The following is a 16,563-nucleotide window of genomic DNA, read 5'->3' on the forward strand; positions in this document are numbered from 1 at the left end:
TAAAACTGAGTTGGACCTGTAATGCTTCCAGCTGTGACAGACAGCTGTTTGGACGTTGCATTAAGAAAACTGGTTATTGGATCTTATTAAGTTATTCTTTTGTATTGTGTAGCCTACATTCAAATATATTTATTTCAATTCATTTCAAAGAGAGTATCTGCTTTACAGCAATATTAATTCATGAGGACAAAGATAACATCTTTTAAATACTGTATCATGCCACATGTATGACAAAGACAGACAAATATAAGGCAGACAGAGTTGTTCAATTCCTTATCTTTACAGTTTCCTGGATATGAAACTGGCGCCACCAAATGTTATTTTGGTGGTCAAAGCTTTATATTATGCAGATAATAGATGGATCTTTGCACAACGATACCTTTTAAACCCTCAATTTAAACTTTCCAACACACATATTCATTCTATGTAACAAGTAGGTTTCAGTGTTAATTTGTGTGGTTGAGCCTATTATTTGATATTACACTCATCGCACTGCGGTAGTGATTACCTCTGTTTACTGCAAAGACATGAAGAAACTCTATAATTATAACAGCATGACAATGTTCTGCTCTTGTCAGTTTTGAGTTTTGTTATCAACTTGCTTTGCTTAAGAGAAGCTGTAAGCCAATTTGTCCCTTCCGTAAAAATCTCTATGCTGTTGACTGCAGTTGGAAAGGTATTTTAAGAAACGTGAATGTAATTTCTGTTACTATGGAGTTGCTATTGAGTTCATGATTAGTCTTGTACTTTACGTGGAAAGTGGGCTCATAAAATGAATTCTATACACATCTATTTCCTAGGTAATTTGCTGTGTGTGTTTATGCACACACACAGCAAACAACATGAAAGGTGTGCAACGCACTAACCTTCCATAGAGTTAAAGATAGATACTGCAGATCGAGACCACAAATTGAACTAGCGTGCATTCTTTGTGTATGACCACACAGAACAAACCAATTTGTCTTTACATGTGCTATCAGTAATAATGTACATGACCGAGCTGCAGGAGTTCTATTGGAGGCCATTACAGCTCAATTGTGTTTTCGCACAACAGGAAATCCACTGTTTGGTTAAAATAAATTGTTTAGTTTGGGTTCTGTTTCATTGGGCATTACTGCACATTTAGATTACCCACACTTTCACATCATTAAAGATGGAAAGTGAAGAGCGTTGGAATATTTATATCTTAAGAGAGACTTTTAGGGCTAATGGACCGGCAATAATGGTGAAGCTGAAACAAGAAGTTTGTTAATCTATATCTATAATATATGTAATCAATAAACAAAGAGTTAATCTAAAACCATTTAGATAATTGATCAATATTTTTTAAAGCAAAAAGTCACTGGTACTAGTTTGACATTTTTTATTTTTTATTTTTATTTTTTACTATTAATCAGTTTATAGACTAAATAACTGTCAGATTAATTAACAATGACTAAACAGTTATGGTCAATAACAATGATGCCATAACTTCCCAGAGCCTAAGGTTATTTCTTCAGAAGTCCCAAATATATTGAATGTACAATGATGTAAAACAGAGGGAAAAAGCAATTCAGCACATTCTAGAAGGTGGGAGATGTTTGGCATTTTGTTTGATACACAATTTATCCAGTCAAATCGGTGTCGATACATTTTTGTCTGTTGATTTATCGATAAATCAACTAATCTTAAAATGTTTGCATTCAATCATGGATTTGAAAGGACAGTATCAAAAAACTTTCCAAAATATATTGAGGAATTAAAGTGCTGGTGTTTGTGCATAGACTGTTTTGTTTACAGGGCATCATGCAGCCTGCGCAGTGAGCTCTCATATTAAATCATTCCGCATTGTATCTGCAGGAAACATCCCATTTTTTTCAATTAAAATGATTGGAATCTATTTAATCGATCATTCATTGATTTCTTCTCTTTGTTTTACCGTTTGCAGACAGATCCAACTCATATTGAGAGAGAGAGAGAGAGAGAGAGAGAGAGAGAGAGAGAGAGAGAGAGACAATCCAAATATTGCTTCCAGTCCGGTAAGTGTTATGAGTGGGCTTATCATCCAGCATAGGCATACATGAGTAGTCTATTCATTATTCATGTCATTGCAGTTGCCCTGTTATGATACAGTCCTATTTGGAGTGGGCTACCTGATTTGCTCAGCGCGTCCGTCAAAGCAGTGCGTGGCCCTGCGTCGGCTGGCTGTGCGCGCTCATAGGTCGGACCGAGAAGAATCGGAGGGGGAGCAGGCAAAGTGCGCGCCTACGAGACTGCGCGCCGCAAGGAGGGGGAGAGGTCCAGCTGCAAAAAAAAAAAAAAGGAAGAAAAAATACGCCGTGACAATGGCAACATCAAGCATCTCGTAAAAGGTAGATAACAGGCGAGGGGGCGCCACGAATCGGGAGTTTGAGAGGCGACGGCCCCTGTTGGTCCTGAGAAAAGCGGCGATATTAGGACATGCTGACTGCACTATAGCGCGTTTCCTGGAATACGAATTCTTCCGTAATTGAAAATGGAGCGGCGGGGGAGAGGAGAGTCGCGCTGTCTCCATCATTGAGAGGCGCGTCCACCTGCTATTACTGGAGGCCTGGGCTGCTGCTGCGGTGGTGGTGGTGGTGGTGGTGGGTGGGGGTGGGGGGGGGGGAACATGCAGGGGAAGTGTTTGCATTTCGGGGGAAAGACGCATCTCTGATACTGTCCAAAGCAGCTGAGAAGGATCCCATTGCGGCGGGGGAAAAACGCAGTTGGGGCGCATACGCTCTGGAGGTAGGCAGTGAAACGTTATTATGCTGCTATTCAGCGTGCCGTGTGGATTTGAATATGGAGCGAGCTATATTAGGTATGCACATGACATCTTGATTTATACACACACTGATATATATATTCCTGCTTTGCCTGATTTGGTCTGATCGGACATTTTATTCAAAGGGAGAACACACCAAGCATGCGGTGTAGTAGCTGCCTGCCCTACCTCTTTGGGACAGCTGTCGTAGCCTAAATTCATTCGTCTCTGCCCCATCGATTACCTATTCCCTGCGAAAAATACCCCCACTTATTTAAAGCACAGGCACTGACCTATTCGCTTTAGGCTCAGAAATTCAACACAAATACAGATGCCACGTGTGGTTGTTCCAATTGATGCCAGTTACCTTGCTCTGTTTGTATGTTTTGAAGACAAACGGTGGCCTGTGGACGTCATTTTGAATCAACGCTATGCATCCCGAGCAGTGCTGTCCCAAAATGAATGAGAAACGAATAGAGGGGCATATTCTATAGTCCAAACTAATGAATGATTCATGAATGAGCTATTGAGCCCCAATGTGACAACACATCATCTTACAGCTAGGCCCCTCCACTATGATAAGGTGAATAAATGATTCATAAACGGTTTATAAGCACAAATTCTTAAAATTGGACTTAACACCATGATGGCAGAGCACACACAGGTGCACTAAGGCATGTGTGAATGCCTGCACTGTCGGGTCACTAGATCAGTAGCTTACTGTGTCTGTGCTACGCTTTAAGGATGCCTCATGACAGATGTTTATTGGATGTCCCAGTCAGCCTCACTGCTAGCCAGACAAGCCATGCCAGAGAATAATGAGCTGCATCCCATAATAACAGCCAGGGTGTGCTGTGGTTTTGTGGAGGTGTTAGAATCAGTTGTTAACTTTGTTTTAAATAGGGTTTTAATTGGATTAAATTTTAACGAGCTAGAAATTTCCCTGGCTGATGTTTATTGGAATGCTTTGTAAGATGGGATTTTCAAATAAGAACTTGGTAAATTTATTGCCACAATTAATGACCTGCATTGCACACAGTTATTGCACCCGACATGACCTGGTTTGATTTATGTTTTGGAGCATTGATTATGCTATTTGACAGGGTGTTTTTGACTTTTCAGCATGCATTGGGCAACAAAAGAAATATAATGTTAAACCGATGGAGGCCAGAGGGCAGCCTGTCACTTCCCTCTCCTTCTCTAATGTGAAGACAGCAGTGGAAACCAGATGGAAGGCCATGCATTGATTGAGTCAAAGAGAGCCTATAAGAGGGCCCAAATTGAGTTGACACGTTGATGTGGGTGTCATTAACATACATGATAATGTGTGCCGTCATTGGGCCTGAGGCTATACGTGACGTGTGGAACGGAGAGGGCCTCCTTGCTCTGGCTGCTCGGCCTTGTTTGAAGACTATAGATGCGGAAAACTAACAGGAGCTATCATATCAAACCGTGTCTTCCTTCTGTGATGTGCTACCAAGCTCGCCGTAGAGGTTTTGGCTTAACAGCATTTGCCATTCACATCTCATTGCTTTCACTAAAGTGCCATTCTTCGTTCAGTTTCAAATTGGGTGAGAAATTTAGCCCAATGACACATTTCAACACAATGGCTCTGTTCCACAGTAGCAAGGACAGCGCTGGAAGGTTTTGTGAAAATGTGTTTAAAATGCTATCCGAGCATTATGTTGCAGCAATAAAACCAGCAGCTTGTGTACATAGTCTCTTATCTTCTCTTGCCCATGTGTGCTCTGTGGCGTCTCCTCTGCTTCAGCCTTAGGCACATGTGTTGGGCCTTTACTACCCCGTCTGTTGAATGGGAGAGATACATACATACAATGAACTGATCCTCAGCAATCATCGTTTTTCTTACCAGTGGACATGTTATTCACATATAAGGATCATGTTTCTGAAGGAATATTTTACACCTTGCATCTTTTAATCACTATTATGCACGATAAAGTAAAAGGATAAAACACTGCAGTATTGCAAATGTTTATTTGTATGATATTTTTTTAGTAATTAGGTATTGCCTTATAGATAGAAAGGACTTTCCCTGCCTGCTGTGTTTTTATGTCTGGAGCTCTGCAGTTTTCTCTGCACATTGTATCGCTACAGTATGGAAACATTGTGGCTCTGTCCCAGTCTATGTAGAAGCACGCCGACTCTGTTTAAGCACACTGTGTTTACTATATGTCAGTATGCCACTGTATGCAGAAGCCTGCTGCGCCGACCCTGGCCCTGCGTTTGGGCTGTGACATGCTGGCTGCGACCCAGCAGAGGCAGTCTTTCTCTGTGCTGCTGCCGCTCTTGAGTTCTGTAATTAAAGGCAGAGGTAAGTCCAGGGGAGAAGGCTGGGCTCTGATTGCTTTTCATGGCCGCAAGGAGAGAGCTGCAGCGTGTCCTGAGGGACTGAGGCGCTGCTGAGCTCTTTGCTGCCTGCTCTGCCCCCCAGACGGGAGCTGTTCCGGGAAGACACACACATTTGTACTCACATGAAACTGGCAGACTCAAGCACACGCAGTAAACATACTCAAACACATCTTGTTGCACACACATACACAGTGGCTGAGAGAAGCAAAAATTACATCTGTAGCTGACAGGCAAACTGCACTAACGTACATTAAAGAATGCCCCATCTCAGAAAAATATGTGTCAGTGTAAGGTGTGAGGCACTGAGGCAAAACTGTTACAGTTCACTCTTGTAATGAATTAAAAACAGTGCAATGAAAAAAAAACATTAGGATCTCTCCTTCGATTGGTTGGTGGTCGGCATTGACAGAGCAGTTGATGTGTGATTGGGCTGAGTGTAGTGTGAGCAGAGGCTGCCTGTGGTTGTCTTGGACCAGCACTCTGCAGGAGGAGCTGTGCCTCCCAACCCGCCCGCCCTCCCTCCCTCCCTCCCTAGCAGCAGCCAAACCAACGATGGCTGCTCTGCACTCTGAGGGCAGGGCAAACATAGACATGCTCACATATAGGATCTGGAGGGGGGGCCCAGCGCTTTTAGGGGGAAAATGGCCTCAGTACTCCCCTCTCCTCTTTCTCTGGATTCATTCATGACAGCTTCCTGGTTAAAGTACACTGAGGGTTTAAACCATTACTTGTCTTAAAGTCCTATCAGAGAGAATCCCATGGAAGGTGAAAGCAAGAGACTTTGAGGATAAGAGGTTTACAAAAAGAGGAAGAGAGAGGAAAGCAGTTGGATGCAATTTAAATGTGAATTCTAGCCGCATTTTTGCACCGTGTTCATGAATTAGTTCTGCCAGGCTAATTAAAGTAACGCATCAGGATTTCTGCCATTAACAAATAAAAGTCCAATTAAACTGGGGTCTATTATACCACTATCCGTGTTGCCTACTTGATCTCAATACGTAGGTTGGTGAAATCTGGGACCATAAGCATGCAGGCTTGATGTTCATAGCTCATATTCTGCTTCCTTATCAGACCTTTATATTGCAGATGGATAGTTAATGTGAAATTTCCCCTGTTCTGCTCGCACTCTTCCAGGCCCCCTTGTATTTCAACTCATGGGATTCTTGAAACAGATAGTGAGATGTGATGCTGGGAAATTTGAGAAGTAGCCAAAAGAGGTGGGTATTTATGCAGTGGACACAGGTGCACTGACATGAATGGTGTGAAAGCGACATATTCACAACATGACTCGGGAGGGAGGAGGCTATATGACGGGGCTGGATTTTAATTGGTTTCACACAGTGTGTTCCATGTATTGTTCCCTTTGTAATGTCACACACAGTGGCAATAACAGCTCTGTTTTTTTTGTTATATAATAACACTAATAGTTCCATTGCCCCTTGTCTAATTTGAACATGCTCTTCTTTTTGTCATTTTTTTTAATTCCTCATGTTGGAGCCAGAGCAGAGACGTGTATACCGTCAGTGTCATGCATGCTGGAATAATAAGCCACCTTCATTAGCCTTATCTTTGATTTGGTGGATGGAAAAGGGGGAAGGGGGGGGGGGGGGGGGGGGGATGAGATGAAAAAAAATGGGTTGATGATGAGAAAGAGAGCAAAATATACTATAGGATAGGGTGTACTGTGAGAGAGGGAGCTGCAGAGGAGAGGGGGGTGGACATGGTGGGAAGATTAGAGAAAGAGCTGGACAGACAGAGGGAGAGGGAACAGTAAAAAGGGAGAGACATAGTTACTGATGGTGGTGGGGGCTCAGGGTTCATCCTCCCAGCACAGCCAGTTGGAACAAACAAACGGCCATGAGACAGACAGTGTTGTCTAATAGGAGAGAAGCTCGCTGTGCCCTGGATGTTTCCCTGCACCTTTCATTTTCTAAATGCTGTTTTGTCTGTTCACCACTTACCAAGCCACCAGTGCCTCAGAAAGGAACCACGCTTTATTTGCTGTTGTACATAATTACCAGCCATTCAAGACAGGCTTGTTTGCTACTCTAAACGATGTTGTGAATTTATGTACAAATAAAAGACAGGCTATATTTTGCTGTAAATCTTTTCACGGGCATACAAGTTGAGTGGAGTGTTTGGAATGTATGGTATCGCCAGCGTTCGGTCTTAGATTCGCTGTAATTTATTTCACTTTAATTGTGCTGCTGTTTGTGGGAGACTGCGGCATTTGTGCCCTAATCAAACATTAGTGATGATTGAATGAATAGTTATTTTATCATACCACAACAGACAGTTGATGTAGAGAGCACAATGACAAAAGCCTGTTGAACAGATGCAAGTCTTCTTGTCAGATACAGTCAGCTGACGACTATGGCGCTTTACTTTCCATTTACCATAGCACGCCTGAGGCAAAACTCAATCCATGCCAGCACATCTAAGCAGAAGTCAAATGAGAAATGCTGCTGAATATCTTAACACAGAAAATGTGAATTGAATTGCATACATGAATTTCAAGTTGGATTTGACCCTGATCTGTTGGATGATGTTGCTGATGTTACAACAGCATGACTGCCATTCTACTACGGGTAATAATTATAATCATTCACAGCTAGTGGTCCTTGTCACAGGAGTGAGGCACAATGGAAATAATAATTAGGACTTCTCATTTGAGATGCATCGCAGAAGGGTTTATGAAGTGTGTTCTGTGGCTCTTTGACTTCTAGGATGTACAGCTGTGTGTACGCTCGCTTGCTTCCCTGTGTGTGTTAGCGGCAGCACGCCCGAGTGAGAATTTTTGCTGGCTTGGGATTTTCTTCAGCTTTGTGACTCCTGTTATTTCTCACTTCACACACGCAAATGTTTTAGATTATGACAGTGACCCGGACTCTTTGCTGTCACACACAAATAGCCAATTGTAGCATAAAGATACACAAAGGGCTAGTAAGCCTGGTTCACATTCATTCTCAGTGACGTCCTGAAGCTCTGTCCTGTGCAAATAGACATTTTTCAACTCCCCATCTCTTAGTGCTGTTCTAACCCATTCCCCCAAGTCCTCATTCAGCGACACTGTCAGAATACAGCCCACATATATCACAGTTGAGCCAGTAAAATGCTCTTCAGAAAGAGTCAAATGTGCATCTCAGCGTTGCTGGCGCTGACAAAAGAGCTAATTCATCATTTAGTCACACATAGCCTCAGAGATTCTTTGTAATATTTTGTATACTGAGATCTGGAAATGTGCTGAATAATTTCCACGTTTTCTGTGTTATACCATTTTTGGTAGTATTTAGCTTTGTTTTTGAATATAGTTAAAAAAATAAAATAATAACATTTATTTTTTAATATACTCTATGTACGTAATGTATCATTTTAGATATGTTAGATATTTTCATTTCAAATTGTTCCATGTTTTGCAAAAAAACCCGGATTCCCAGCTATCATGGTTTGGGCTGGGTATTGAGTCTTTTTGTTCTTTTTGTACCTTTTTGAGTACCGATTTAGCTGTGAGGTATTAAAGGCTGGCACTGAATGCTTTGTGTTGTTTACCTAACTTCTTATCATGTATTCCCTGATTAGAATGCTCATGCTCATTTTAGACTGTATTTCATTATAGTAAAGTTCTTGTTTTGTTGCTTTGTGTTAAAACAAAGACTGAAACAATTAGTCAATTAATTGCTTAGGCAGCAAAAATGGCCATATATTTTCAAGTTTCAGTGTCTAGATTGCTGGGATCTGCTGGTTTTTCTTGTCTTATTTTATGGTAAACAGAATATCTTTAGGGTGTGGATCGGAATAAACAACCAATCTGAGGTCACCACGTGCTCATGGGGCTATTTTATGACATTTCAAAGGATTAATTGAGAAAATAATCGGCAGATAAATCGATTCATGTTAGATCTAGTAAAGCCAAACCTAACCTTTTATATTGCTCAAAGTAGTGACACATATCATAAATATACTTTGTTATTGGTCTCAAACCTCAGGTCTAAACACTCCTTAACATGTGCTGCCGACTGTATGAATATGCAGCAGACAGTACATCTTTGCCACTCATCCATAGTGTCCAGTAATCTCCCTACAGTGTGAGCATTTCTCTTGATGTTTCTATGATACAGCGATGTTTCTGTCACTTTGGGCTAAATACTTTGGGAGAATCACAACAGCAGGTATTTTCCTTTTTATATTCAAATGGCGCTGTGCATACCCTGTTCCTTTGATATCTGTCTCAGAGGTGTGTGTATATACACTCGTGTATCAGCACGCCTTTTTGCCTTTTGTGTGTACTATTTGGGATTTGCTTATGGTTTATTTATGCAGTTAATTCCATTGAGAGAACTACTTTGTCAGAGGAGAGCTAGTGTTCAGTCTGCATGCATACTTTATAGTCATATGATATAATAGGTTTTAAAACTCACCATCAAAGATGTATGCTGCTGCAGTATTTTGGCTCCAGTGATGAGGCCTCTAGAGAGAGGTGGGGTAAGGTGTGTGTGTGTGTGTGTGTGTGTATATGTGTGTGTATGAATTGTCTGTTTAAGTGGCAGCCATTGCTTACAGAAGCCCTCTGTGCTGACTGTTAATCCCGAGGGGCATAGAGTCTACCTGGACATAGTGAACTGCCAGAAAATTAGCAATAACAAACACCTGTCTGTCCCTCCCTATCGCTTGTACTCTCACTAATCTGCCTACAACTGCTGAGCCTTTACGGTGAAAGCAGTGACTGTTACGGTTAGTGCGGGGAATTTGTGGATATTGTCAGGTTTAAGGAGGTTAGAACCCAAGTGCATGAAGGTGAGGAGAATGCAGCAGTTTGAATTAATTCAGATTTAATCCGAACAAAAAGAGTCTTACAAACAGGTAAACGGCAGGTAAGCAAATCCAAAGACACGGGAAACACGGCAGCTAGGAAACATGAGGCAGAGCTGACACAAAGGAGCACTACAATGATCTGACAACGGACAAGGGGAACACTGGGACTAAATACAGAGGGTTACGAGGTGAAAGACATCAGACAATCACAAGGGCTGGAAAGGCAGGAAGTAAAACTAAACGAGACAGCACAGAAAACAAGACTATCACAATAAAACAGGAAACAGAACATATACAAGACACTCACAAGAGACCATAAGACAGAAACTACAACAAAAAAGCGACCAGGGACTAAGACATGAAACAAAACATGAACAGGAGGAAACAGAACACAAACAAAACAAGACCAAAAATAACACAATCACAAGACAAGACTGGAAATCAGGCTAACAAATTAAGACAGGAAAACAGACTACCACAATAAGACGAGACAAAACACCCAAACCATAACCGTGACAGCCTGCCAAGCAGTTAAAAATATGAACGTGTACGTACGCATGTGCACATGCTTATTCGGCCCTCTGAGCTTTTATGAGGGCATGGAAGTTTGTTTTGTGTATGCATGAGTTAGTCCACATTCATATAATGATAAGATGTTTTTTTTTCATCTTACACTGTAGCCTACAAAAATGATAACGAGCAAACACTGTTATTTGGAAAACACAATGTGCGTGCAGGGAACACATATTTAGAGGACAAAGGCTCCATTGTCAAGAGAAAAGTAAAGGAAAAACTGTAACCATTTACACTTTGACTGTATCTCTTGGGGCTATAGGAAATGTTAATTTAAGTTCCCATTATAAAATGTGTTTAAATCAGACTAAGAACTAATTCCATTATTCTTGGAGGCAGCTGGGGTTTCTGTATCCATAGACACGGTTTGCTGCTCCCTCCTGAGACTTGTGGGTTTTCCCATCACTTTTAAAATCAATTATCTTTCTACCTCCCTCGCCTCTCCAACTCTTTCCAAGTACTCTCCTCTTATTCTTCATTAGAAAATCCACCACTTCACCTATAGCTCACCATGCACACCTCAACCGGAACTATGTATTAAGTGTTCATGGCACATGTGAGTGCCTCTCTCTCGTTTATTAATGTGTCTTACATATAGCTAGTTGACCCGCGCAGGTTGTTGTCTTTTTCGCAGCATCTCGACAATGTCGCTGCCTCAGATTTAAATAGAAAGACAATCTGTGGCTGGGTAAGACCTGTTAGCCCTAGGTGACACAACAAAGACTCTGCTGTACTGCTGCCGAGGAGCGGCTGCAGCCCCTGGGAGAGATCATGTTATTCTCCCTTATGCGCCATCTCACAAACATCTCACCGCACTAACTGAGGGGAATGAGCATGGATGGGCTTGACGGCTGCTTCCTATTTTAGTCATCGGCAGGTAGGCGGATGAGTTGAACTGCGGAGGATCTCTGTGCAGCGAAGTCTTTGTCTAATTAGTTTGTCTAATTATGTCTTTGTGCTGGAAATTTCTCAAATTAGTGGTATCGTGCAGAATGTGAGCATGCTCATTATGGTTGTCATGAGAATTGTTGCGGTGGTTGGAGAAGAGAATAGAAAAAGAGAGAGGGAAAGGAGTGTCATCGGAACCAAAAGCTCTCCACGGTCCAAATCCCTTTATCATATACAAATATCTTGTAACACGAGATGTAGCGCCCAGCTTCGTCCCAGGAATTCACAGGGAAATTGTTACTTTTGCCTGTGAAACACTCAGCACCCCCCTTGTTCCCTGTGCAGGAGGGTGCACCTATTTGTGGCAGACCACAAAAAGGTCCCCTTTGATTTTCTCGCCCTGTGCGTCAACTGCAAGAGTGTCAAAGCACTAGGGATGTAAGTGTCTCACATGGACACTTTTTGATTTTCCCTCGTTGTGAGGTGCCAGAGGCCCCCCCCTTCGTCATCACCCATGACTCTGAGCTTCTTCTCATGGCCACCAAGTGAGGACAAGCCTCCCGGATCGCTTGCCATGTCCCTCCCTCTCTACTCTACTTCTCCTTTTTCTTTCCCTTCCTTACTCTCTTCTTCCTTGTCCTCATGGCTTCCCCACCATCCCTCTTTCCTTTTCACTCTCTCTCACATTCTCTCCTTCCTTCTATCTCTCTTTTTCTCCTTCCCCCACTGCTGGGCCTACAGTAATTGGTATTCCGAGTGGCAGCTGGGATCCATACAAACACAGCAGACAGAGGGAGCGAGTGAGCGAACGAGGCAGAGTGTGTGTGTGAAAGAGAGAGAGAGAGAGAGAGAGAGAGAGAGAGAGAGAGAGAAAGAGAAAGCCAGCAAGTCAATACGCTGGTTCATTAGAGCACTGAGTCACAGTGGCCGCTGCCTCGTTTGTTTGTGTTTGTCCAATACTCTGTCTTAAGCAGAGCCCACCGCCTCTGTCCGCTCACACTGGCAAACCTCACAGCAACACACCCCAGACTGCCTGGCCGCCTGTGATATGGGCTTTTCTGTCCCTGTGACATTCTGACATTCCGGCTTACAAAATAATTACCAGATCAATAGCTCTAAATTAAGCGAAGCGAGGCCTTTTCTCATAATTCTCACCAATACGAGTCCAAGTTCATGTCTAGAACAGGGCCAATATGTAAATATATATATATATATATATATATATATATATATATAAATACATATACACACACACACACACACACACACACACACAAACATACATGCAGGATATACTTGCTCTGTTATTCAATAATCATGCGTTGATTGAAATTTTCCATGACTGATTATATGTCAGCAATATGTGATATTTGTGACTGGATTAACCAAAGTGTTGATGACACACACGGCTGCAAAAAATAGCTGGTCTGATTATGGCGCCGGATCTAAAGAAGACAGGCCAGTTCTCTGAAATGGAATTTAGTGACAAGAAAGGAGAAAAAAAACTGAGTGGCTCCATTAGAAACAAAAATAGGACTCCGCAGTTATTGAAAATATGAGAGTGGATGTTCCAAAAAACAAGAGGAAGGAGTGTTCTCCGGTCACTGCGAGCTGAGAGCAGACCACTTGTCAGGATATTGAAAGAGAGAGAGAGAGAGAGAGAGAGAGAGAGAGAGAGAGAGAGAGAGAGAGAGAGAGAGGGAGGCAGGTTAAGAGAAAGGGCTGCAATGACCTGTTCCTCTCTTCAAGGCCTGTTTATTTTGGAGGATATAATAATATAAAGGTGGCTGCTTGGTTGTCTGGCCGGGGCAGCTGGCTCCCAGGGGCCTCATGGTGCACAGTGACCTCTTATTACCACTGCTTGAGGGAGCGTGAAACGGAAGAGATCACTCCAAAGGGCAGCTGTGTAGATGCGCCTAACCTTTTAAACCCTTGGAATACGTCAACCATACAAATAACTCATTAACCTTACCCATTTAAATGAGAAGCTCCTACTTTTATCCCACACCCCCTTCTTCTCTTCAGTATTAGATTTGTTTAATTGGCCTTTGCACACGGTGAAAATGGCAAGCCCCTTTGCAATGTGGTGTGGTCAAGGCAAGCCATACAGGAGGGCGTTGGGGATTTGGCCCCCTTTGGCTCCGACAATTAACGAAGTTGGTTTAAGATTTGGGGGAAAGGGAGAAAAGAAATGGAGGGTGGGGAAATTGATAGTATGTTAGCATGTGTGTGAGCGTTGTTTAGGAAGTTGCCTCTGGCTCTGTCCAGCAGCACAGGAGGGCATTGATTGGAGGAGCTCAATAGCTCAGGCCTTTTAATCACCTCGCTCAGAGGCTGCATTGTCCCACAGGCCTGGAGAATGAGCGCTGTTAATACCCCCGTGCATATGCACACAGCTTCTGGCTCCCAGGCTTCTGCAGCCCCTCTCAGACCCACACAGAAACTAATCAATAGACCTGATTACCAACTGGGAGGCTGAGCGGGCTTTGTTCTCATTTGTCCACAGAAAACCAACCCCCCCTTTCCAAACATCTTGCAAACTTCTCCCTCGATCAGACACAATATGGTGTCCCTTAAAGACCGCAACTGTGATGTGTCGGTTATTCTGATGAGAAAACTGACCTGCTGCACCGGGAGTTGGATCTGTCGTTGTCAACAGACAAAAAATGCTTGTTCTCCGAGTTTTGAATGATGTGCTGGTCTGACCCAGTTGTAAAGAAAACATGTAGACTAACACATCATGTTTCTAAAAATGGCATTTCTCTCACTCTCACTCTGTGCTTTGCACTCTGTCTCTGTGTCTTCTCTCTCTCCCACCCTCAATGTGTCTCTCTGCCTTCTTGGCTGTCATATCTCTTTATACCGTTTAGAAATGCTGTACATTGTGTTACAGGGTTGTGACTGATAGCCTGCCAATTTCAGCTGTGGCACATCAGAGAGGCTAACCCCCCCCCCCCCCCCCCCCCCCCCCCCCCCCTCCTGAACACAGAGAGACATTATCACACATTAAAGCTGTAAACGTGTGCTCCTTTCACTGCTCTCCCTGTCTCCATACCGCCTGATTAAGCATTTCACAGAAAAGGTGGATTTTAATTTATTATTGGTGAAGTCCACTGGAAACACGGTGGCCTAAACTGAAACATCCAAGACTGTCTTGATGCAAGAAAACACAGAAACTCCCTCCTGGCGTGGTTTCAGTGAGAAATAGACAATGATTATTGTTCTCTCTCATCAGAGATTCTGAGGCCATTTATATTTCCATCTGTGCAGCCAATCAATAAGCTGGGTTTCAAAATCTAATAACATCAATGACTTTAAAAGGGAAAACAAATATCAAAGGAGGGCGTATTAGCAACCAGAGATGGCGTGTGAATATTAAGATTTGAGTTTGCAGAGTGGGGCTCTTGTTGTGTCCCTTGCCCTCTTCATTATTACCCCCACAACACATTGTGCACACGCACTCTTTCTCTGACTGATGCCTCTCTCCGCCTTGTCTCTCTCTGGCCTTTTTCTGTCTGCCCTCCCTTTCTCATCCCCCTCTTTTTCTCTGTGTATCTCCTTTCTTCTCCTTCTGTCCTCTGCCACCCTCCTCCGTCCCCCCACCTGCCCCCCGTCCTTTGGTTTTGAAGCCAAGTAAAGGAGTCGCCTTCTGAAGCAACAGGGAAATAATTTGTGGCGCAGAGAACAAAGGGAAATCTTCACTGTGAGAGTAATGGAATGGATTATGTGATGTGGAGGAAAATTTTAGACTCTCATTTTGAAAAACAAAATACTTATAAAAGGCGAATTTAAAGAGAAAAATAATAAGGATGTGATATGTGATGAAATGTATCCCTCTCTTTGGATCATTATTTTTTATTATTAGATTTAAAGAAATATATTTTACAAAACAAATCCCAAGCGTGTTTAACTATTTATCAGCTGCTTATTATTTATAACTGCTGTGTCTTCGACATTGTTATTGTATTGTGGTGGGGCTTGAAGTGTTGTAAAAGTTGGCAAATTGCAACTACTGCAATTTCAGGCTGTTTTAAAAAGGCCATGTACAATCCATTATGGTCACATATTGACTGGAAATTTGATAAAGCCCTCGACAGACCTCCATGCTCACTTATTGAGCCGTTATCAATGAGCTGCTTTTGTCTTGGCTCAGGAGACTGGGGACGTATAAGCAGGATATTTATTGTGCTAGAAAAGAAGACGCCGTGGATCTTTTCACTAAACATTACTCGTTAGTCTCTGTAACAAATGTTTTATTACTTGATGTCTCAAACTGTATACATTTCTTTTGGCTCCTTATCTCATGAAGTTATTTTATTTTTTCACCAATGACTATCGACACGATGGAGGGAACGATAGCTTCATAGTTTAGCCAGTCGCCTTTTTTTCTGCACTCAACAGTGTTTGTTCTTAGAAATAAAATGAAGAAACTCAAGCAACTAAGCTCCATCTCTTGACTAAGAGAAATACACATCACAATAGATATGTGCCTCCATCACTTTTACATTCCAGATTCTTAGATTAACCTGAAAGTGTGTCATTAACTTTTGCAACTGTTTCCTAAGAGAGTGAAACAGTGTGCTTATGATGCATTTAATTACCCCTTTCAGTCAATTGATTGTTGGTTTTCTGTTAGCTGCTGCAAATCTACTGATAATGGCTGACTGGTTTTCATTAGTGTTTCTTGACACAACTGGACACACTGTCTAACGTTCTGATAAAAGTGAAAGTAATTTAACCAGTAGTCAGTCTGTTTTTTTGCCTCACAACATGTTAGCAAACAGATACTTATTCTCACATCCAGACATTGAAGCAACGTTAGCATTTATGTGGAGTGGTGTATTGGTTTAACTGATCTGTAAGTCGGATATTATTTCTCCTGTTAGGTCCTTTTGTCTCCATCAACTCCTGAGAAAAATGGCTTGGGTTCAGCTGCTAGTTGTTAACACTTTGTCTGTTGTCTGGTGGTACTGGGCAGGTACTGCAGCATACAAAGTCTTATCAGAGCTTTTAGCTTAAATGATGTGGCTAGGTGTATATTTGACTTTTGGAGAGAGCCAGGCTAGCAGTTTCTCCCTGCTCAGTGTTTTGCTAAGCAAAGCTAACTACTTCCTGGCTCCTTAACAAACAGAGAGAGAGAGAGAGAGAGAGAGAGA

At 42.4% G+C, this 16,563-nt stretch overlaps 1 protein-coding gene across 3 annotated transcripts in view; it reads left to right on the forward strand.

Annotated features, from left to right (window-relative positions):
• Positions 1 to 2,181: 2,181 nt before the first annotated feature.
• nexmifb (neurite extension and migration factor b) overlaps positions 2,182 to 16,563 on the forward strand; it is a 51,933-nt gene continuing 37,551 nt past the window's right edge. For 2 of the 3 annotated variants that reach the window (XR_004333891.1, XM_032528309.1), the window contains exon 1: positions 2,182 to 2,748. The gene's annotated coding sequence lies outside the window, so the exon portion shown is untranslated. The remainder of the gene's footprint in view (positions 2,749 to 16,563) is intronic. The other variant, XM_032528310.1, reaches the window with a different exon arrangement.

Source organism: Etheostoma spectabile, chromosome 10, assembly GCF_008692095.1.
Source record: "Etheostoma spectabile isolate EspeVRDwgs_2016 chromosome 10, UIUC_Espe_1.0, whole genome shotgun sequence".
NCBI lineage: Eukaryota > Metazoa > Chordata > Actinopteri > Perciformes > Percidae > Etheostoma > Etheostoma spectabile.